The following is a 22,722-nucleotide window of genomic DNA, read 5'->3' on the forward strand; positions in this document are numbered from 1 at the left end:
AAAGGAACCCTTCACAGGCAGCTATTAACTACTCATTGGCTTCATATAAAGACAGCAAGAGAACAAGGGAGAAGTGATAATCAAGAGGAGACTGCTAATCACCTGAAACACATTCCTGAAAAGGTTAGAAAAGGAACAGAAATGCTAAAAGTTAAATTTTGCAGCATTAAACCACTATATTTCTAGACCCATAGATAATGTGAAGAAGCAATTGTGCAGCTACTCTGCCATTCCTTTTCGTAGGAGACAGTACACAGAGAACTGCTAAACAACAAGGGTTTATCATGTGCTTGTGGTTTACTTTCACCAGCATTTTCATACAATTTTATTTGAATATTTCCATTGTTGAATTGAGCATTTTGCTTTTTAATGACTCTGGTTACAGTTGGTCAAACCATGATAAACAGCTTCCAACTCTCATCCTCTTTTATCAGGCAACTTAGTAGTGAGCTCTCCACTTGAACGTGACATTTTCTGACTATGCTGTGGTCTACCTCCCTTGTAAACACCAGACATATAATGCAACCAACTGCAACAAATGGCAACATGAATTTCCACACATAGGTTTGATGTGGAACTCAGCCATTACACTTTGTCTAGACATTTCTTGACTGGAATAGGGAAGAACAAGAGAGAATCAAAAGAATCTCACGGTTCAAATTGTTCCTTACTTAGTATAGCAAGAACAAAGCTGCTTTTTTCCCCTCTTTAGAAGCACCAAGGCAAAGTTAACCAAATAGTATTTCCATTTTTCAAGGAAAACTCACAACTTGGAAAGACAGTAAGATCTAGAAACCTGTAACGTCAGCATGTGAACTGCAATTTGCAGCCACTGTATATTACAAAAATCTTGTTTGTATTAAATAGTTGTCTACAACTGGGATTTCTTGCCTCCGTTTATTAGAGAACAAATAAAAGCCTCAGTGTGTAAATACATACAGCCTGAAAAATTGGCAAAAACATTTTCCCTTAATACCTCTAGATTTTATCTCAGACCTTTTCTAAATACAAGCTTTAGTAAGGACAGATGAGGAGTGCAGATTTATTGTACCCAAACACCATTAATGCTTCATCAGATTATTTCAAATCAAACTTAAATAGAGTGAAAGGTAAATGCCCTGACAAACATTAAGCAAAAGAACAAGTTCTAGGCTGTTTTTAATGGTGTTTTGCTTAAGAATTTGACCAGGCTTTTCTCTATAAATTCAGAAGAGAAATTGTTTGTAGAGCCTCTGCTCAGTAGTACACACAGGACTGAGAGCAATGCAGCTATCAGCCCAGGAGCCCATACTTAAAATTTCTGCCAATGAGTTCATACAATGCTGTTTAACAGACAGCTGCCGTACAAGGATTTTAAGAGCAGTAAATCCCTGTAAAAACTTCTTAGAAGGAACTTTGTCTCCTTTAATTAAAGAAAAAGCGCACACTTGGTTAAAAAAGTGCTGAGATATTTCCAATAAAATAAGTAGTTTGAACATCGTTGCATCTCCTCCCACTAGGTTTACAGAATCAGAGGTACGCTTTGGCTTCCAGTCAGACATAAAGCACCTAAAGAAGCATCTGCTCATAAGCAGTAACAGGTCAGATTCTCCAGCTGTGAGCAAGTGATGCAAAGCCTGAAGCCCTCAAGGTTTAGCCTGTAATCAAATCCAATGGCCACGCAAGTCAGAGCCAGACAGTCAGGAGGCAGACAGAACAAGAGAAATACCCAGCTATTCATGGAGAGAAGTCACACTCCACCAATAATTCTGAAGAATGTCACAGACTGTGGGACACGTAGAAACAGACAGAATTCTTGCACCCCATACTTGGGACAACTCTTTTATTACCACATGTGGGAGGAAATAAAATAGAGAAGGATAACAAGAATTACAAAGTGCATCGTGATGAACAAAACTGATGTGCTGGAAAAAAGGGCGCTGAGAGCAAGTGAGACAACATAAGAGTCAAAGAGAAGACAAATGGAACATGCATACGTCATCAAGCAGTAAGCAAATACATGCTTTAAACAGAAATAAAAACATTTAAAACTGACAGATGAAGGCAACATTCCACACGGTGTCTGGTTAAACCCACGCCAAAAGTTGCAGGTGACAGAATTTAGAAGGCTAAAAACTAATCGCACAAACTGCCACGGGTGGAAGAAGCAGTGTTGAGTGAGTGGCTCTAACATCACAAAATACACTGCCAAGGAAGCTGCTGCTCTCCATGTTCCCTGAGCTGGAGAATTAAAGACTTTAAACCGCTACCAGGAAGCAACACCATGTTTGCGTTGATTTTGTATTCTTTCACAAAGCATTTGCTACCAGTCACCAACCATGGCAAAACACGACACTAGGGAATTCTATGCTGATCCAGTACAGCAGCTCTTGATCACAGTATCAGCTTGATTTATTACAAAGTTCCACACTTTCAGAAACACAAAAGGAAGCAAAGATCATGTAATACGTATCAATGACTTCAAATTGTTTTGTAAACCAAAATCCTTCCACATCTTGATATTACTTCCTATCTATAAGAACTGACTAATGTTTTTTTATACTCACTTTCGTGATTACTACAACTTGACAGACGCAATGACTTTGAGGCCAGGTTCTACTCAGTGGCGCATAATGATAGGGCACGGAGTAATGCCCTAAAACTTGAACACAGGAAGTTTCATACAAACACATAGAAGGACTTTATTGCAAAAGGGATGGAGTACTGGAACAGGTTGCCCAGAGAAGTCGTGGAGTCTCCTTCTATGGAGATACTTGAGACCTAACCAAACGTGTACCTGTGTGACCTCCTGTAAAGAACATGCTTCAGCAGAGGGTTGGATGAGATGATTTCTTGAGCTCCCTTCAAACCCCTGAGATTCTGTGATTAGATTTACAAGCAAAGCTTTGCTTCTAGACAGAGCAGTATCTCCCATAACCACACCCAAACACCTCATACCTCCTTATCTACCACAAGTCAAGGCATAATCTGTAGCAGCAGCCACAACTGAAAATTGCTTAAAGGAAAAAAGAAACAACTCAGTCTATACATTTCATGGCCTTGCACTGCCTGATTAGAAGGGCTTTTTCAGACATTTTTCATACAGATTATGTCCCTTCTGTACTTTTCATTCTTGAAAATAAGTATTATCTGCAGAGTGACCAAAGTCAGTTCTGGAATCAAAGAACAGCAACACAATACACAGAGCTCTGCAAAGAATTAGAAGCATTGCTGTTTCCCTCTTCACATCTCCAAACAAGAGAGGCTACATAAGCCTAGTCTGAACAGCCAACCGATGGGTCTGTGTTTCTCATCTGGTAGCTAACATCACACATCACACAAGACTCCCACTGGATGGAAAAAGATCATACTCACACATGTTCTGCAAAAGCTAAATAAACAGAGCTCAGTAAAATCCGGCTACACCTATGAACTATTTCTTACCTTTCTAAAAACAAAACTGAACAAGTTTGCCTTGTAGTCTTCCCTAGAAGATTCCAGAGATCTTTGCCTTTGTAATAGGCAGTTTACATAATCCAAAGTTGACGTGATTAAAGATACCAGGATCAAGGAAGAGGGGGAAAGCAAACAAGCAAACAGACCAACCAACCAACCTCCTTGCCAACAAACATACCCTACTATACTGTTATGCCTCCTCTGAAAGGCTCTAGTGCCTTCTGAAAACCCTTGACTCAATGATCACTGCTCCAATTCACTCCCATGGGAAAAAGCACAGGAAGAAACATAGCTGTCTGCCACTAGTAACAGATTTTTGTGTTGTGGGCCATAGATAATGTCTCAGGCAAGGAAAGGAATTTCGTAAACTGCATCTTTATACTGCTCCAAGTTCCTCCACTCCAGCACAACCAGAAAACTTTGTTTACGGGGATCTGTTTCAGTACCAGACTGCACGGCCAGCAAAGTGATAACAACCAAAAACTTCAGGTCAAATTCATGCCAGAAGCATGACAAACCTCACTAGGTTAAAGAAACAAGTCAGAATAGAGATTCAAATGAACTCTCAAACTATCAAGTCCCAGAACACTTTAATCATAGAATCACAAGGGCAAGAAGGAACCTCAGGAGACCATCTCATCCAACTCCCTGCTGAAGTATATTCCAGACAGTAGGTTACAGCAACACCTTAGTTTGCTGGGCAGTAAGGCAAACCAATATCAGTCTTTTAGAAGATCTCTCTTTCAAAATGCTGGTCACAGAACAGAGAGCAGAACTCCAAGGACTTTTACTAGAGAAGTTGAGGCCATATTAAAATGGGGTGGGTCATAAAGAAATAAAGTTTAAAAAAAAATCTGCAGGGATTTCTCCAAATAAATAACTACTATCAGGTGCTTTACTCTGAAAGTCATTACCACTGATCTGCAGTCTGAATGCACAAAATACTCCAAAACAGGCCTCACATTGGAAGCAGCCATACAGTCTGTCACATACATGACAAATAATTCTTAAATCCAGGAGATGCAGAATGAAAAATCCTGGTTGGAACAGCTGTTTATTATTCCTTTAGCTACACAGGCCAAACAGAGAGGCTGCTCTAGGCACAGCTATTCACTGCGGCCAGTTCCACATACAAGACCACTAAACAGAATCCAGTCAGCATTAAAGCAGCATCCTTTTCCCTTGCCACAACTCCATTTTAGGTTTGAGATTGCTGACTCCAGTTTTCAGAGCTCAACTGGTTATGACTATTTTCCTGACATGTTTGCTTTTCGTTAAGATGTTCCACATAGTAAGCTTCTGTTGTTTGAATTTTGGATGCAACTAGAACATCATTGCACATCTCCTAAAACTGTTTTTCATAAATACAACCAACACTACCAGTGTAAAGGAAGACCATTTGTAAATTCCATTTTAAAAACAGAAAATGGCTGGCAGGCATGCTTATTACATACAGCAACATACACCCACTAATCAAGGTATTTGAAATATTAATACATAAATAAACCCAAATAAGCTCAGCAGCGGCGTTCAAAAAGAAAAATAACCCTCTCAATCTGTTGTTTTAGTGCTCAGAATTTCCAGGGTCTTGGTGTCAGGAGGCTGAGTGACAATGAACCAAAATCAGTTACAAATGGGTGCTTTTTACATTTATGCTTACCATGCCTATAAACCACAGGGCAGCCAACTCTACCTGCAATCTGACATGCTGTATTTGTTTTTCAAGAGCAGTTAAGTATTAAATTTCATTTGATGAGAAATCTCTGAAATTTAGTCTTTTAAACAAATACTCCACTGGATACGTGCATGCAGAAATTAGAAAATACAACAGTGGGTCATCATGCCCTGTCACTTTTGTGCATGATTACAAATCTATAACAGCAACTTTACATGTGGTTTAGCCTTCATCTGCGAGGTGCTGAATAGCAATTATGTGCTTCAGAGGGCAACCAAAAAACAGTCATTGATGTTCCAACAGCAGAGGAGTGCTTTTGCTGCCTCCAATAAAAACTTCCACTTTCATAATAATGAAAAGTCACCACACCAAAGACATACTCCAGATTTTAAAAAGATATTTCTCAAAACCATTTTTCTAATCAACAAAATAGTCACAGAACTATCTTTCCTTGAGACCTGGGGGGTGAGGAGGACCATGTTCAGCAACAAAGCACCAAGGTCATCTGCTTCCTGACAAGAGCTGTAGCCACCTCACTGCAACAGCCTATGCATTCCAAGTTTTTAATATATATCTGCATAAAGCCCAGATGCATACAGTAATGGAGAGGATAAAATAACGTGTACAACACATAGCAGAAGGAAAAGTTTATCTGCATTTTAAACAAGAAAATTTGAATGTGAAAGTCAGGTTAGTTTTTTCTCCTTAGGCACAAAAGTAAAAAAAAAAAAAAAAAAAAAAAAAAGGCCTGTAATCAATATTCTGCACGCAGATAGATAAATCAGATGTTATCAAGAGTTTTATTTGATACTATAATGCATATGGGAAGAAACAGTTCAGACCATCTATAAAACATTAATATGGCAATGAAAAGTCAGGGTGAATAAAGAGAAGCTTTAATTTTGGGGGCTTTTCTTACTGCTTTCCTTCACTCTGTTTATTGAAACCTGGAGATGTATGCACGTGTCAACTACATCATCGTTCCCAAATTTAGACTAGAACACCAGTCAGATAATTCCCAGCTCTCACACTAACAGCAAACCTTCAGAAATGGATGAAGTGTTCCTGTTGCCACTGGAACGTCAGCAACTCGTTTCCCAAACTCTGGAAGGAAACTCTCAGTGGGTGGGGTAGGCAGCACGGAGAAGAAATCCAAAGCAAGAGAAATAGAAGAGTAACGTCCTCTCCCGGGAGAAAAAGTCTGACGACAGCAGCAGAGACGCTCTTCCCACTGCCCCCATTCCTTAGGATTATAGATTACAACAGCTGCCAGGCTCTCCTGCTGCTCCCCAAGACCAATCCTGCAAGACGACCCAAGGTAAAGTACTACTGCTCAAAAGTTGCATTTCAATGAAAATTACAGCTTAGCTTTCCGATTTTCATAGGAAGATAATTTTAGTGAAAGCCTGAAGAGTGTTCCAAACACTATTAAATGGACATTGACAGCCACTGCATGTTTAATTCCTTGATTAAGACCACAGTACATGAGACAGAAGAAGACATAACATTTACTTAGAATTATGGTTTTTCCCTTCAAATCTCAAGTCATTTTGTTGAACTTGAACACAAGTGCATTAATACCAAAAACAAAGCATGAGACCACAGCAGCCACCCTTGAACAGCAGGGCATGGGTCAAGGACACTCACAAGAAAGGGTGAGAATGCATACACAGGAAAAGAAAACTTGTCTTTCTCCTAGCTTAGTGCACTGCTGCTGAGCCCTGGGGCTCCCAAAGACTGAGAAATCACATCCCTGTGTCTCACATACACTCCTACCCTACGCCAAAGCAGCCACCATGGTTTAAGAACATCTGCTAGGTTTGTAGGCTGAGATGGTACCTTATTAGACCAATAGCAATAATAAAAAGGCATACTAGTTTAACATCAAGATACCATCTCTGTAACCAAGCCTTGCACACCTGTAATAATCCCCGGTATCAGTTTCAGCCAGCTCATAGCAAAGCATACTTTTGCACAGTGGGACAGGATGACATAATACAGTACTTCCAAAGCTCAGTGATTATTGACTGCTATAAGTATAAATAGGCTCTGTAGTATATGCAGCACTTGTTCCCAAATTCTGAAACCCTAAATTCTTACCAAAATAGAAAAGTTTATTAAATCCATTTAAAAACTGTTCTAAAATTATGCATAAGAACTACTTATCATTTACATAATCTTTCAGTAAAAGGCAAAAAGAAATGTGGCTGTTTCGAAAGTTCAAGATCAACTATGGTTTTACAGAGGAAGCCAACAGTTACACCAATAGGGGAAGGAGCAAGAACTGATTTTTATGATTCTCGTGCAAGAGAATGCATCGCAAGTTACCCTTAACAGCAAAGTCTTTTCAGTCAAGGGAGGAGGAGAACAGAGCCTTCTTCATGCTACATCTGTGCAGTAATTTAAACATCCTGTAGCAGTTTAAAAGGGGATCAAAGATCTTTTAAGTACCTATTACAGAACTATCACAGTGTGCCTATATGCAGCATTACAGCTGCTGAACATCCCAACCGCACTTGCTTCCCATTTAGACGCGCCTACAAACCTTGCACTTAGTCTTGTCTAGAGTTCAACACTAATTTAAGGTATAAATGGCAAAATCCATTACATGTGTAAATGATGTCAAGCATTTTAGATTCAGCTGAAGTCATTCATTGCTAGAATTAGTTCTCATAATGCATTTTGCCCTAAAAAAAAAAAAAAATACATCAACTGATAAAATAAGCTTAAAAAAAAAAAAAAAAAGCTTAGAAGTTCATTTCTCACCATAAGGTACATGATAACAAAGTCTGATTCTCAACTTTTTTCCAACCTTTATGGGTTGCTTTGCTTTTCAGAATCATACTCTTATACTAATTAACTATAAAAGGACTATGCTACAAAACCACTGATGTAGTGTAAGTAGTTTCCCACTACACATATTCTTCAAAAACAACATTTGAGCTAAGCATTTTTAGATGGAGAAACAGTAGAACGATATTAAAATTTTATTTTCAATATTTCTAATCATAGTCAAAATATATATGTAATTCACTGATAAGTTATACAGAAGGCAAATGGCAACAACTTGCAACAGAAAATCTACTGTTATGTTCAATGCTTCCAAGAAAGAATTTATATATTCAGAAGATCCTGTCCTTCATTTACTCTGTTCTTCTTACAGAAGAAAGCTAAAATAACGTGGTTTGCAGAACTTCAGTACTCCAGTAGTCACTGAAAGTTTAAGAACTCTGACCTTTTAGCTGGTGCCCAGATCTAGTTCAGGGTTAGTTGTGACCATGATACGTAAACTACTTATCATATCTGTCAGCTGCAGTCCAGATATCCAGTACACACAGTACCCCAGTTTGCCCTTACCACACTAAGTTACCGTTTGTTTTGAAAAGGCAGAAACCAATGTCAACTTGAAGAATAAATTACTTCATTCTTCATTCCTCCAGGCCATAATTAAGGTATAATACGATTATTTATGTTATTCTTGCCAAACTTGCTTGATGGACAAAGAATTTTAGAATATTACTGAACATGCAAAAAGTTCTCAAACACTGTATTTCTTCACAGCTTTCTTTAAGGGTTTTGAATATTTTATCAATATCTGTATTATCCGCTAATCCATAATCAGCTTTCATTTGCAAGTGCAACTAAACCACCACAAACCATAATAAGCAAAAATTAGAAAAGTGAGAATTCTTTACAATTTGTTTTTTTTTGTCTTTAGAGCAAGTAATTTTTTTTTTTCATAATTCACTACTTGCATCCTTATGCTTCCATCTAACAGCAATTTCATCATAACAAAGGGATAGTTTAAAAACTTCCCTAATTACCCAAAGAAAATTCCCAAGCATGAAAAAGAATATCTGTAAGGTCTAAACTAACTATTATAAATGATAACATCTATAAGCAGAGAACAGGGAACAGGGAACAAGAGAATTACATTTTGGTGCTTGGACTAGATTTCCTTTCTTGCTTGCGTGCTCTCAGGGGATACTGGGGAAGCTATGAATCACCACAGCAGTGTTCAACAGTTAATTTTATATTTTATTTGTTGATTCATAACTCTGTTGATCACCAGCAAGGTACTTAAAGATCCCGGTTTAAGCAGAAAATTGAGACTTTAAATTCTGCTATAAGACAAATTATAGCATACCTGCAGATACAAGTAGAAGTTATTTTGGATTACCTACAATAAAATTGCACTTTTTAACAAAAAAAAAAAAAAAAAAAAAAAGAAAGAAAAATGTGCTCACTTTCTCATTCTCTACACAGTGAAACAACTACAAAAACCAGCATTTAGCCACAAACAGGGCTGTTACTACTCCTGAGACTTCAAACAGAAATATAAGCTCAAAGGGCAAATGAAAAGAAAACCTTACAGGAGAAAAAAAAAATAAGAAGAGAAAGAGCCAATACTCACACAATCTATCCACCTTCAGTCCCACCACCACTGCTCCTGCTGCGTTCTCAGGCTTACTAAAGCTGCAGAGGGGCACAGGCTGCACCTGCAGTACCATGGACAGGGTATGCATGCAGCAGCTTCTTCATTTCGGAGAACTCCCGCGCTGAATTACTGAACTCTTAACTCCAGTTACTTTACTCAATCCTGCTGTCTATTGCCCACCCTGCCCTCCACATACTGCAAAGAGCCTTGGCTCAGTATTCTCAACAGCCTGTCCACAGTTATCAGTGGTCACTACTAGCTCTCCCCTTATTGAAGCCCATCCTCCAGGATGAAGACCTCCCTTTCATCTCTTCTCACCTGGTGTAAAGGACATTAAAATGGCTGGATCACTTTGATGCTCTCCACTGAACCTGCTCCAGCCTGTCACCCTCATGTTCTGTAATGCATTGAGAAGAGTACCAGCTTACTGATATATACTGATGTTGAACAAATTGATAGAATTTCAGCAAAGTAGTTCTACTAGATGCCCATGACAAGCGCAAGCCACACATTACAATACAAGGTTTGAATCAGAGTCAGTATTGCTCTCCATCTCTGCACCTCCCCAAAGACAACAGCAGGACCCACAGCTGCACAAGAGCTCTGCTGGGTAGTGTACAACTTCTACTGTCAGTACATATGTATACTTGGATATACCAGAGGAAGTAAATGAGATCCACAGAAACTAAGAAAAACCTCTACTGTGTACTTTGAGGAAATTTATTTTCTTTCAAGGAGAGAATAAGAATATGTTACTAGGGCTGATGTCTAAGCCATAAGGCGACAAACTGAAATAACAGAAGAGCCACAAGCACTCTAATATTCTGGGAAGTCACGGTGCCCTAGTGGCAATTATAAATAAACATTTATAACAGTTCCCCAAACCTTCCTTTCAGTCCACCAAAGTAATTGAACAGGCTAATGGTAAGATAGTTTGGGACAGTATTAGCTATTTATACACACACAGTCTTGGGTGAAGCAAGTAAAGTAAGAAATAGTTAGCAACTGGGAAATCCCATAACCAAGATGTCTTCCATCTCTTTTTCTCAGAAGAACGATGATAGAGCTAAAGCTAAACAGCAGTGTATCATTAAAAAATAAATTAAAACTAAAACAAAACTAACAGAAAATCTTCTCTACACTTCCCAGAGAAGCCTCCCTTCCTTTCATTCATTCCTAGCTGAAGGAGAGCAGATGTATGCTGAAGGCTATGGAGAGATCCAAGAGCAACCTTTCAGTATCTAACAGAGACAGATTCTTTAGCAGGGTCTGTTACGACAGGACAAGGGGAAATGGTTTCAAATTAAAAGTGGGAGATTTAGGTTGAGTATAAGGAAACTTTAAAACAAACAAACAGTGAAGGCAGTAAAGCACCAGCACAGATTGCCTAAAGAGGTGGTGAATGTTCCACCCCAGGGAGACACCCAAGGTCAGGCTGGAGGGGCTCTTAGCATCTTGATCAAGTTGTAGGTGTCTCCGTTTGTTGCAAGGGAGTTGGACCAGATGGGCTTTAAAGGTCCCAACTCAAATGATTCTGTGATTCTATATCAGAGCAACTCCTAATCCAAGGAGGTTTTTTTTGTTTGTTTTGTTTGTTTTTTACCCTCAATTCATACAAAGAATACCTTGCACCTGCTTAAAAACCATTCAGCATCCCCGAGCTTCCAAGAATCATACAGCAGAAGAAGTAATCGGTCAGTCCCTTCAACCTCATTCCAAAACGTGAGAAACAGCACAGCCACTGCTTCAGGCATTGACTCACTTGTTATCTTTAGAGTCATGTGAGAGCAAAAGAAAGCAAACTTGACTTCTGCAAAAGTGACAATGCTTACCTCTTACTGCAGAGTAGCCAAGTCAGTTTGTTAACCAGGGGCAAAGGAACACTTAACAGCTTGGAAATACAGTAATATTAGATGAATAATTTGCCTATACTTTCACTTTAAACCTCAGGCAACACTGCAGTGCATTAGAACTTGAATTTATACAGCACTTAAGGCAGGAAACAAAACACTAAAAATTAATGCCTTGATTTTTTCGAACATTTTAGTAGTATCTAACTTCACACAATGGAATTTATCTATTAATTGTAATGACATTTAAAAATGCTATTGAATCACAGAACAAAGCCTATATTTGCAATATCAGGTACAAAAAGTTATACTAGAGAATCTTCTAATAAAGCATAAAGATTGTTGTCATACAAACTGTCTTAGTGTGTAAATCCATATGTTACAGTGGAACTATTAAGCTACAGCAGGAGTGCAACATACACAAGTCCGTTTTTACTTTAAGTGGACAAAATATCTACACTTAGGCACCTGCATTTAGAACTTCTCAAGAGTGCACAAGTAACTGAAGCATTAGCGCCTGTGGCTAGGAGCAGCAAAGTAACAATAAAATGCACAACTGAAGCAATTCAACATTTTTCATTGTGTAAGTACATCCTGAAGGTAAAGCTGGTTGCAAATACAGCACTGTGTCCAGATTTGCGATACTGCCGAAATAAACCAAAGGTCTAACTTCCACCCATTTCTTGTCTTATGGTGAAAGCATCAAAGGACAGGTCCTCTCCAAAACCTGCAATTCTAAACTACCTCTTAGCAACTTAGAGGAATTAGTTGGGTAGAACACAGGCACAGCTAGATAAAATGCAGTATCAAATAAAACCAGTGACACATTTGTTCTACTGGCTGAAGAAAAACATTGACTCAGTTTGGTTTAACCATGGAAAATAAGAATATTTGCTTAGGTCATTTTTGGGACAGACAACAATAGGATGCCGCTCCAAAAGACTCACTGTCACAGCTCATGCAACAGTGAAGAGCATAAATGTCTACCATGTCATAGCCACACTCAAGTGCATTTTGGAACTACCATTGTTTTTTAAGAGAATGTTTTAAGTTTTACTTTGTAAGGAGAAGAATAAAGAAGACATATCATATAAAACTGAAAGCATATCAGGAACTTAAACATAACAACTGCCCCCTAAACGTTTATCCTCCCTGTTCGCTTTTGACCGGGTTGTAGTTCAGAACCTCACATCTCCTGAAGACACTGCTGAGGCAAAAAGGAGAACAACTAGTAATTCCAGAGTAAAATCTACTTCAGAAGTAGCCATTCAGTTCCTACTTTTCTACTAATTTAGCATATGTTGTAGTTTTTTATAAAATATGCCTTTTAGAAAGTGAAATACTGCACTTAATTCAGCATTTCTTTACCTAACAAGATTGTTACTGCAACAAAAACAACGCAGAGCAGAGCTCAGATCTACATGCCTAGGCATTTGAGACAAGTCTCAGAAATTATCAATTATCATTCACTTTTACCAGAGAGAATTAATGGTAAGAAATTCTAAAACAGTATACAAATGAAGATAAAGGATATAACTACGAACAGAAGACAATCCGGGTAAGTTACACTACAAGGAACTAAGGTCAATTCCTTTGAGCAGAAATTTGGTATGACTTGGAATAATTTGAATTTTGTATTCAAACTAGAGATAGGAGCTTAAAGACTCCAGATAAAAACATTGCATCAATGTCTCCAAGAGAAGAATGCATCTCCGATATGATAAACGCTAGCAAGCTTCAAGAATTCACAAGTTAACAATTAGAAGGCATACACACTTGCAGGTAGTCAGGTCTAAAACTGATTTAAGTTGCAGCTTTACTATACTTTTTTTTTTTTTTTTTTTAAAGAATTATTTCAGAAAGCAAACCAAGCTTCATAATTTCAACCTAGAGGCAGGATAAATTTCAGAAGAAATTTATAGGAATCTTCCTATCACTCTCACTCCACACAATTGCTATAAATCCAGAGGCATGGTAGTTCTGCGTAGTACTCTCAAGATCATAAATCCTGCCTCCCACATGTCTGGTACATGAGCTACAATCTTCTGCTGTTCAGAGAAATACATATCTGTTACTAAACAACAATGTTGAGGAATATCAGGATCTGCATTCAAGGAAGCATCTTTAACTCAATGGGGGAGAGTACATAATTGCTTGAAGATGGTCTTTATGCTGTAGTAAACAAATTCTAGAGACAGTCACCCACAAAACAATTGTCTTAAAAAAAAAAAAAAAAAAAAAAGAGAGGGAGAACATTAAGAAGTATCCTAGAGAAATCATTCTCCAGGTCGTTTTCTAAAAAGGCTGGGCGGAGTGAAAAATATAGATATATCTTCTAAAACAGAAACACTCAAAAGCAGAGAACCAACTTCCACAAACTTCAATGAGGTGTACTGTTTTTTTAGAAAAATTGCTTCTAATTTAGGTGGAACTGCTTTCATTCAGATAGGTGAACTTAAGAAGTCATTAGATACACACAAAACACTGAACTCAATCTCAAAAAAATCAAAACAAAACAAAATCTGCCAGACTATGATAAATATGCTATAAAAAGCATAGAAGCTCAAGTGCACTGCAAATGCACTTGCCCAGCATATTCTTTAAGTGCTGTGGCTTTACTTCACAGGTTTTATTTGCTTCCTCCCAGGCTATCAGACAGCTCTGAATTCTTACTGAGCAAAAGCAGCTGAACTCAGTACCTTCAGAAGCTTAAGCCCATGTGAGACACAAACTAACCAGAATACACAGAAGATTCAAAGAACTGCCTTAAGAGAAGTCTAATAGCTATGCTTTTATTTTTTTATTTTTAAAGAAAAGGAAAAAACATACGAGAGGAACACAGCATTAAGAAGGCCTCGCCAACTGTTGTCAGCTCTGACTTAGAGGATGCTCTCTAATATCTGGCTTTCTATTTAGTAAAACATACATCAGCATTGAGCCCTTCTCCTTTCTTGTATTTCCATCTAATGTGGAGTTCCTGAGTCCATCAATCACAGGATAACACAGTACTAAAAGAAGATGCTGCACTGCATCTCTATGGAAGTAGTCTTCAAGCTTGCAGAAGCACATTCTCACTACAACAGAAAAAGCAGCTGGTTGTTCCTCTCAACCAATAACAAGCATCTCATTTTTTAAGCACGGCTGATGACAGTACTGTAAACACCCAAGTGAACCTGCCTCTCACCTCTTCCCACCAAATTACATTCATGTGAAAGATTCTGGCTCACCTCTACACACTAGGATGAGATGTGTGAGCATGTGTGCATAAGATCTAAACAGATAATCAGTAGGGACAGAATAAGGATTCCAAATGCCTGTTTTCTTGTTCTTCACTTTGATTATATTCTCTATAATTAAGCCAAAAAAATAAAAGCAATGCCACTGTGGGCCTCCTTATGAAGATGGCTGATAACTTTTTGGCCAGTGAACTTGAGAGCAGTTAGCTGGTTGCCCAGAAAAAGACACTGCTGTCTACAGCATCGTTTCAAAGCAGTTTCCAACTGAGGTGTTTTCTTAAGACTGTCAAGGAGTCATACAGTCACACAGCACAGCTGGTTCTTACCAAGTTTCACTGTGCTATGTATTTATATAGTAGTAACCAGAGCAATAGTTCTTGTACAAGGTATGCCACTGCCCCACCCCCAGGGAATCACAAACTTGGAAGGTTAAATCAAAATGAGACCATAAGCAAAAAGAAATTAATGGCTTCAAGAGGGCTCAATTAGAGCAGGAAGCCACTATACTGGTGTGAACAAGAGAATGGACCTACCTCAAAGCACGCTTATAGCTGTAACTACTATTTGAGACAAAAAAAAAAAAACCTGTAAATGAACCAGAAGATGATTACCTACGCGCAGAAGACAGCCTTGATGATTTTTTAGCTGGCATTCCCTGAAGTTTCCACTGTTCTTTCTTATTTCCAACATACACTAACAGTTATTTTAAGAGAAAGCCACCAGTGATTATCATCCTCTGTTTTCAGGCTTGCCACCTAGCGCTCTAGAACCAGTTCACCAATAACTGAAACCACAACATTAATATGTTAAGTATACACTTCACTAAATGAAAGTATTAGTAAGAAGCTTTAAGAGACAAGAAGCAGCTACAACTTTTCAAACATGGTTCCTCAGTTACAACTTCCTTGACCTTTAACTAAAGATGAAGTCATGTAGAAGGAAGACCTACTGTCTCAGGAAGAGGGACCAAACATGCTAAACAAACAGCAGAAGCATATGCAAAGTGGGCTGCCTCTGAGGAGCAGCAGTTGTACGGTAAACGGCAGCAAGATTAAGTCACAAGACAAATTGGATTAATGTTTCTGGGTCCCTCTTTCATTTGGACTAGTGCTTTTAACTAATTCCACCAGTTTAGGGGCCCCTACATTTCATATGATGGGGGAAATGAGCTCATTAACTATAAGACGAGATGACCTATAAAAACTGATTTTGACCTAGCAAGTTTTGGCCTTTCTTTTGATGCTAGTTTAGGAGCTCTCAAAGGACTGCCTTTTTTTTTTTTTTTTTTTTTAAATGAATAAGATACTGAAGACAAATTCTAGATTTCATTCAAAGAAAATAAGAGTATAAAGTCATATGTAACAAAGCAGTAGCTGCTCAACAGAGGAGATAATTTCTATTTTTGAATTATCCAACATCCCAAACTTCTACAGATCACTGCGAAGCTTTAGATCTTGATCAGATGAGCATTTCTGTAGCCACGTATACCTGTCTTCATTCGTTATATTTGTAGATGGAAGAAGAACAGTTGAACACTTTCTCCACACATCTAGTGACCATCAATATGTACTTCACTCCCACCTCCTCCTCTTTTTTTTTTTTTTGTTGATTTCTACAATGGATCACAATCCAGGAACTCTGAATGAGTCACCATGCTTACCTATCTGGCACATTACTTGCATCAAAACTTTTATCACTGAAAGTCCCCCAGATCAGCAACACCAAAGCAGGTATTTATATCACTGAATTATTTCCTTCCATTCCTGCATGAAACTGTTAAACATACGTATTTTAAAAGGGTAAATTACTCTAACATGATTTGAAGTAATAAAATTACTTCAGTGGCAAATACAGCACTTCACAGTCTTACCAGTCTTAGCCTCTGCACATTAAAACCAATACATATCATTCAAACAAGTTTCACACTAAGTTTACAGTCACGACAGAAAGCTTAACATAAGCTCAACGTGTGTTTCTTACAAGTCTCATCTGTTGAATTCACTGTTCTTAAAACAATTTACTGCCAGCTTAGTGCTGTGGAAAAGTGAGAAGTTGGGCAAGTCTTTGTATGCCTTGTTTTCTGCCCTGCTATAAGATACCTGCCCTTTTAGTTGCCACTTTTCTGCAAGAAATTTCACATGACAAAAACTGTTAAAGAACATCCATATTGGGAAATTGGGAAAGCCCCTTCTGTTCAGAGAGGAAGAGATTAGAACTCAGTTGCCAGAACCAGAAAGATAGATTGCAGTTCACCACAGAGGCCTAAGAAAGTGGGCTGAAGTAGTAGCAGGAATGAAGCACTGCTTGAAAGCCACAGTACTTTCTCACTTACTCTTGTCACTCCTACAAAGTTCCTGTGATTCTGTTCAGAATTCATTAGCAAAATCCAATGTTAAGAATTGAAAGAAATTAAATTCCTAGTACTGCTAACTTGTACTTGCCCTCAGATACAAGACATAGTAACATTACCTTCCTGCAATAAAGGACTGTGGTGACAAGTAACAAACCTAAAGGACACAGTCCAGCAATCTGTGCTACACCAGAGAACTCATCTCACAACCAAAACCTCAAAACTGCTGTTATTTTACATTAGATATTGCATTCAATTTATGTGAATTTCACTTCACATTAGCTGTCCTGTATTCTTGAGGGCAGCAAGACTGAAGAAATGATGCTGAGATTACAGGAGAAAGTCACTCACAGACAACTGAAGTTTTGTCATCTTCCCTTGTAAGAAAACAGATGTTAATGGAAGCACGCAGTACTGCTCTAGAAACAAGCCTCAGCCCAGAGCTAAACTCTGCTTCCACCCAATTCAGTAATTTGCCTGCTTGGCCTTTGTATCCACCTTTAAATTCACTCACAATAGACAAACAATACCCATTATATTGTCCTCAATCCCTTTCCCCAGTTTGAAAACCAGCAAAAGAGCGAGTAAAAACACTCAAATGATCAATTCATTCTTATGAAATTAATTCTATCATATCCTGCTCCGGAGTACAGTAGAGAGCTATTAAGACTCACAGAAAAGGGATGAAGAGCATCATTCTCTAGCCTTACTTTTGGAGTGTTTCTGGACACAAGCACATGCTGTAAAACCATAAGATAACATGTACATAAACTACTTTGTACGCACACGTTAAGCAGAAGACTTCCTGAAGTCCCACTGAAATGAAAGGCCTCCAACAAAAAAGTACCATAGACTTCCCATGACCCCAGAACTGCCAGGGGGAAGGAAAAGAAACAGCATTCCACCTGCACAAAAAGGCTACCAAGCCTAATTACTTGATCTAAGTGCTATGGAGAAATCACTATTTTAAACACTGATTCCTTTCTTTAAGCTGGAGTAAACAGTCTAATAACAGCTAGCCAGAACCAGAAATCTGAACCTATGCTAAATTAGTGAGATCATTTAATACAATACTGCAACAAGAAGTTTGAGTTTAAAGGGAATCTTCATCAAAAAAATGTTGCCTGACAAAACCAAACATACAATCAAAGTTTGTAATATGAAATAAAACCCAGTTTGATGAAAATATGCACCTAACAGATCCAAACAGTTTAACACAAGAACGTATACACATTTTCACTCACAGAGCTTATACTCAGTATTGCCTGCTAGATACTTACACTGCCCTCCCAATTTGCTTACAGGCAGCACCAGAAGACCTGAGCAACACCCCAATACCTGCCCAGCTTCAGCTTCCAAATCTGCTAAGTGCTTACAACCATTAACATGTTAACAAATGTTAAATCATGTCTTGAAAGGTGCCAATTCCTGGACTATTCTCCAAGAACAAAGAGGCCCAAAGAGATGTCTAGTTAACCAAGTCTTGATTCCTCACACTGTTCCCATAAGATGAAACAGGCCAAAGATACATGCTAATAAGCAAAGAAAGCACCAAAATCCTAAAGGACTGAAACACTCAGTAGAAAGATCAGAAAGAAATGCAAGCTAGGCAATCTTTGTCCAGAGTTGTTAAAGGAAGAATAATGCGCAAATGCAAAGTGGGACAAACTGTGGTCTGTACAACCTGAGACACCATTCTCCATGTGAAAGTGCAGCAGCCCTTGATGCTAGTGATCTTGCTGAGTAACTGATTTCCTTCCATTGTGGTAAGGACTAGCGTTCAGCCTCACCTTACCTGGGCAATGAAAGTAGTCATCCAAGGCCTAAGAGGCCTTAGGCCAAGGCCTAAACCAGCCACCACGAAGATGTTTCGTAAGCACAGGTAACTGTTATTTGAAATAAATGAGATTATTTCAGATAGGTAGGCAAAATTTTGAGAGAGCTGCTAAAGTTAAGCCTTCAAGGCCCATACTTAAGATCTTGGTCAGAGCAATCTCAATGTTTCACTTACATATCGACTACCCTAACTTTCCTGAACAGCAGTCATGAAGGAAAAAAAAAAGAACAAAGTCACATACTTGTGCATATCCTCTCCCCAAGTCCTTCATTCAGAGGGCACTCTCTAGTAGTTCCTAAACTTTCTGAAGAAGAGGTACCAAAGCGTTAACTGAGTGTTATTCTTGAAAGACACTCACCACCTTTCCTCTGGAAACAGAGCAGCTGTTAGGATCATCTTATAATCATCATAAAAAAAGTAAAAAGAGGCACCTGAAGAAACAACAAGTTCACAGCACAGATCATTTTATCACTGTACTCCCCCTTTCCAAAACAATCCTTTCCCCTAGAATGAACTTTGGTTGCAATTCAGCCAAGTTCAACTGCCAAGCATTTCTAAACACTTACATGTGTTCATCTTGCTCATGAGCTAGGAACTATCACAGAGCCCCAGAGGCTTAAGGTGCAACTCAGTGAACCAGAGCACAGCCTTGGGTTCAGGTATGTTAGAGGGATGCTAAGAAATCAGACAGACATTAGAGTATTTGAAGGCCGTCTGAAAACAGCTTCTCAAAACAAACAGCTATTTTGTTCTCAGCTCTTTGTAAGACTGTATTTAACAAAAAAAGGAAAAAAAGCTATCAAGAAACAAACAGGAACACAGGGAAGACAGCAGCGTTACCACTCCTCTGTGCATTCATCTGTCTGTACAAGTTTGTCTTCTGCTCATGTCAATCCTCATGTGAATACGAAGGCAAAGCACAGGGATGCTCAAGTGGAGACATCTTAAAACTAAAGTGAAAGGTGGAGAGTTAAAACCCAGCAAGTCAGAAATTGGTACAGGCTCAGTAAATATATGCTTAGCCAACAGTAACTTCTGAAACTTTCGGGTAGGAGTGAGCCAACATCTGCAGGCCGAAAGCATTCACAGCTTTAACCTGCTGAGGTCTTTGCTTACACATGCGGTCCAAAGAGAACTTTCTGCTGCAAACTGCGCACTTGGTATTACTGTGCTGACACACTTATCTAAGCCAAGGCCAATTACATCCTTTCAGGTACAGTAAAGAAGTGTTTTGAGGTAATTATCCAGCATATTCTCCCTCCCTGCTCCTGCACACACAGCCGGCAGCAGCTCGCTCAGATTGGCAGGCAGGCAGAGCTCTGACAGACACTGGTAGTCGGCGCAGAGTCCGCACACAGCCCTGTCATTTGCCTCTGCCGAGGCACAAAATGGAAAGAGTTCGCAGTGTTTGGCAAGTCGGAGACGGCAAGTTACATACCGATTATTCTACTAACAGACAGATCCCGGGAGGTTACACGGACGGTCCAAAATAATGCAAAAAACAAGATGCTGCCATTTACCGTCTGTTTGTCTCTCTTTCAAGGAAAAGAAAAAAAGTGCAATTCATAAGAACAAATGGAGCCCAGAGCTCCGGGGAGGAGGAAGGAGAGGAGAGAGGAAATTTCCACGCAGCCTCGAAGCGAATCACGCTGTGATCCCCGTGCCCGGCCTCCCCGCACGGCCGGTGGCAACGGGGCGGGAGGCGGCGGGCGCCCGGCGAGGGAGGCCCGGCGGCTCCGGGAGCAGCACCCGACCCGGCCCCTGCCCCTGCCTCGCGCCCCCGGCCCGGGAGGCGCCACCCCGTGCCCTGACCGCCCGGCCCGGGCCCTTCCGCGCGCCGCACCGGCCCGGCGCGTCCCCCCGCCGCCAGGGCCGGCCCGGGGGGGGTGGGCTGAGGCCTGCGCCGTCCCGGCGAAGCCTCGGCGCTCGGGTAGGCAGAGCGGCTCGGCTCCCCCCTCCCTTCTTCTCCTCCTCCTCCTCCTCGTCCTCCTCCTCGCCTCTCCCTCCTTCCTTCCCCGGCCCGGCCTTCGGCTCGCACTCACCCGCCTTCCTCGTCCCTGCCCGGCCCGCGGAGCGTGTGCGCGGCTCTCCCTGCGCGGCGCTGCCCGGTGGCGGCGGCGGCGGCTGCCGGGCCGGCGGGGGCGGGCAGTGGGTGAGCGTGCGGGGAAGGAGGAGAGGGGAGAAGGAGGAGGAGGAGAAGGGTGGGGAGGGAAGGCGAGAGGAGGCGAAGAGAAACGCGGGGAAGAAACCGCAGCGGCGCTCCCGGGGCGGGACCTGTAGCGGCGGGCCGGCCGGGCGCTCGGGCGGCTGCTCCGACGACCTTTAGGCGAGAGACGGGGAATCTCCGAGCTCGGGGCGCTCCGCTGCCAGCCCGGCCACCATCTTACATTAGGGAGACTTGCCCTGGACGCCGCCTCTCCTGCGCTTGCGCTGCCGACAGTGGGCGGGGAGCAACGGCGGGGGGCGGCCGCGGGGACGGAGAGCGACGGCGACGGCGCGGGGAGCGACGGGAGTTGTAGGCGGCTCGGCCGGGGCGCGCGCTGACGGCTCGATGCCGCCGCCGGGGAGCGCCGGAGACCCCCGGCGCCGTTACCGCGTCACGTCCACCCGCCGCTCCGTGAGGACGTCGGCACCGGACCGGGGTGCAGCTGCCGGGTATCCCGAGTCCGTTGCCCGCTCGAAGAAGAAAGCAGCGACACGGGAACCGGCATGCGCTTGGTTTCCTTTCTCCTGCTGCAAAATCCAGGGAAATTGTGTTTTCGTGTTTAGCGGCTGTGAGTAACTTTGACCGAAGCATCCTTCCTTCCTGCCAGTTCTCAAGGAAGGAATCTCTCTCCCTTTGGTCTCCGTGCTGACGGAAACTCATACGGGCTTGGTTACTTCAGCCACTGCTAGGGGAGAGGGGGCAGCGCTGAGCTCTGCTCTCTGTAACAGCGACAGGGCCCGAGGGAGCTGTGTGAGGGGAGGGGGTCAGGACACGGTCTGCACCAGAGGGCGGTGGGCATGAAACAGAATGCCCAGGGCAGCGAGCACGGCCCAGAGTTGCCAGAATTCAAGGACCGTTTGATATCACTCTCAGACATAAGGTCGGATCCATATGTCGCTTCCAACTTAGGATATTCTGCGATTCACCTTTGAATTTCAAGGTATTGAACAGCCTCAAACCATATGCTCCACTAGCAGTGAACTGCCTCACGCTGACACAGCTTGTTCTTCCTGAGACAAGCTAGCGTTACCTCACTTTTTATATTGATATAAGTATATCTGTACCAGAAAAGCTCAGTGAATTAACTTTACTACTTCTGGCTACAGATCACATAAAAATAAATAGTTTCATTAGTAGTCCTGACATAGGTAACAGAAATGTAGCACTTTTTTGGAAACAAAGCACGAGGTGAAATTGAAACAGCTGTATTATGTGAGAAAGTCCTTGTTTGCTTATATGTTCAACTGGAACATATACATCATATATAGAGCTACATAGTAATAAAATTCAAGCACATATGTATAAAAATAATGTACAAATGAAAGACTGTATATTTTGCACATTTCCGTGTCAAGCTCTGTATAAACCATTAGGTTCCAGAAGTGCCTATTATGTAAGTAGCTTACATAAATAATGTAATTGGTGACTCACCTAATACCTGGCAATGTGTTCTGTTGAATAAAAGTCCAAAATTTATCTAGAAGATTAATTAAAAGAAAATGTCTAAAAGCTGCAATTTGTGGGTCAGATGTAAGACAGTCTGTGTTTTTTTTTTTAAATCCACTACTGAGGGGACTTTCCCTTCCTAAGGGGCTGTTCATATTCCTTCGCTTGAGCCCCATATGAACACAGATTTCACCACCATCCAATAATCATCTGAAAACTGCCTTCATAGGTGAAGATTGCTTTGAGAGA

At 40.8% G+C, this 22,722-nt stretch overlaps 1 protein-coding gene across 4 annotated transcripts in view; it reads right to left on the bottom strand.

Annotated features, from left to right (window-relative positions):
* The window catches only part of CNOT4 (CCR4-NOT transcription complex subunit 4), a 67,963-nt gene extending 46,716 nt beyond the window's left edge, over positions 1–21,247 (bottom strand). For 3 of the 4 annotated variants that reach the window (XM_052669478.1, XM_052669480.1, XM_052669477.1), the window contains exon 1: positions 20,864–21,247. The gene's annotated coding sequence lies outside the window, so the exon portion shown is untranslated. The remainder of the gene's footprint in view (positions 1–20,863) is intronic. The other variant, XM_052669481.1, reaches the window with a different exon arrangement.
* Between the last annotated feature and the right edge of the window lie 1,475 nt (positions 21,248–22,722).

This window comes from Tympanuchus pallidicinctus, unplaced genomic scaffold (assembly GCF_026119805.1).
Source record: "Tympanuchus pallidicinctus isolate F22 unplaced genomic scaffold, pur_lepc_1.0 scaffold8, whole genome shotgun sequence".
In the NCBI taxonomy this organism is placed as follows: Eukaryota; Metazoa; Chordata; class Aves; order Galliformes; family Phasianidae; genus Tympanuchus; species Tympanuchus pallidicinctus.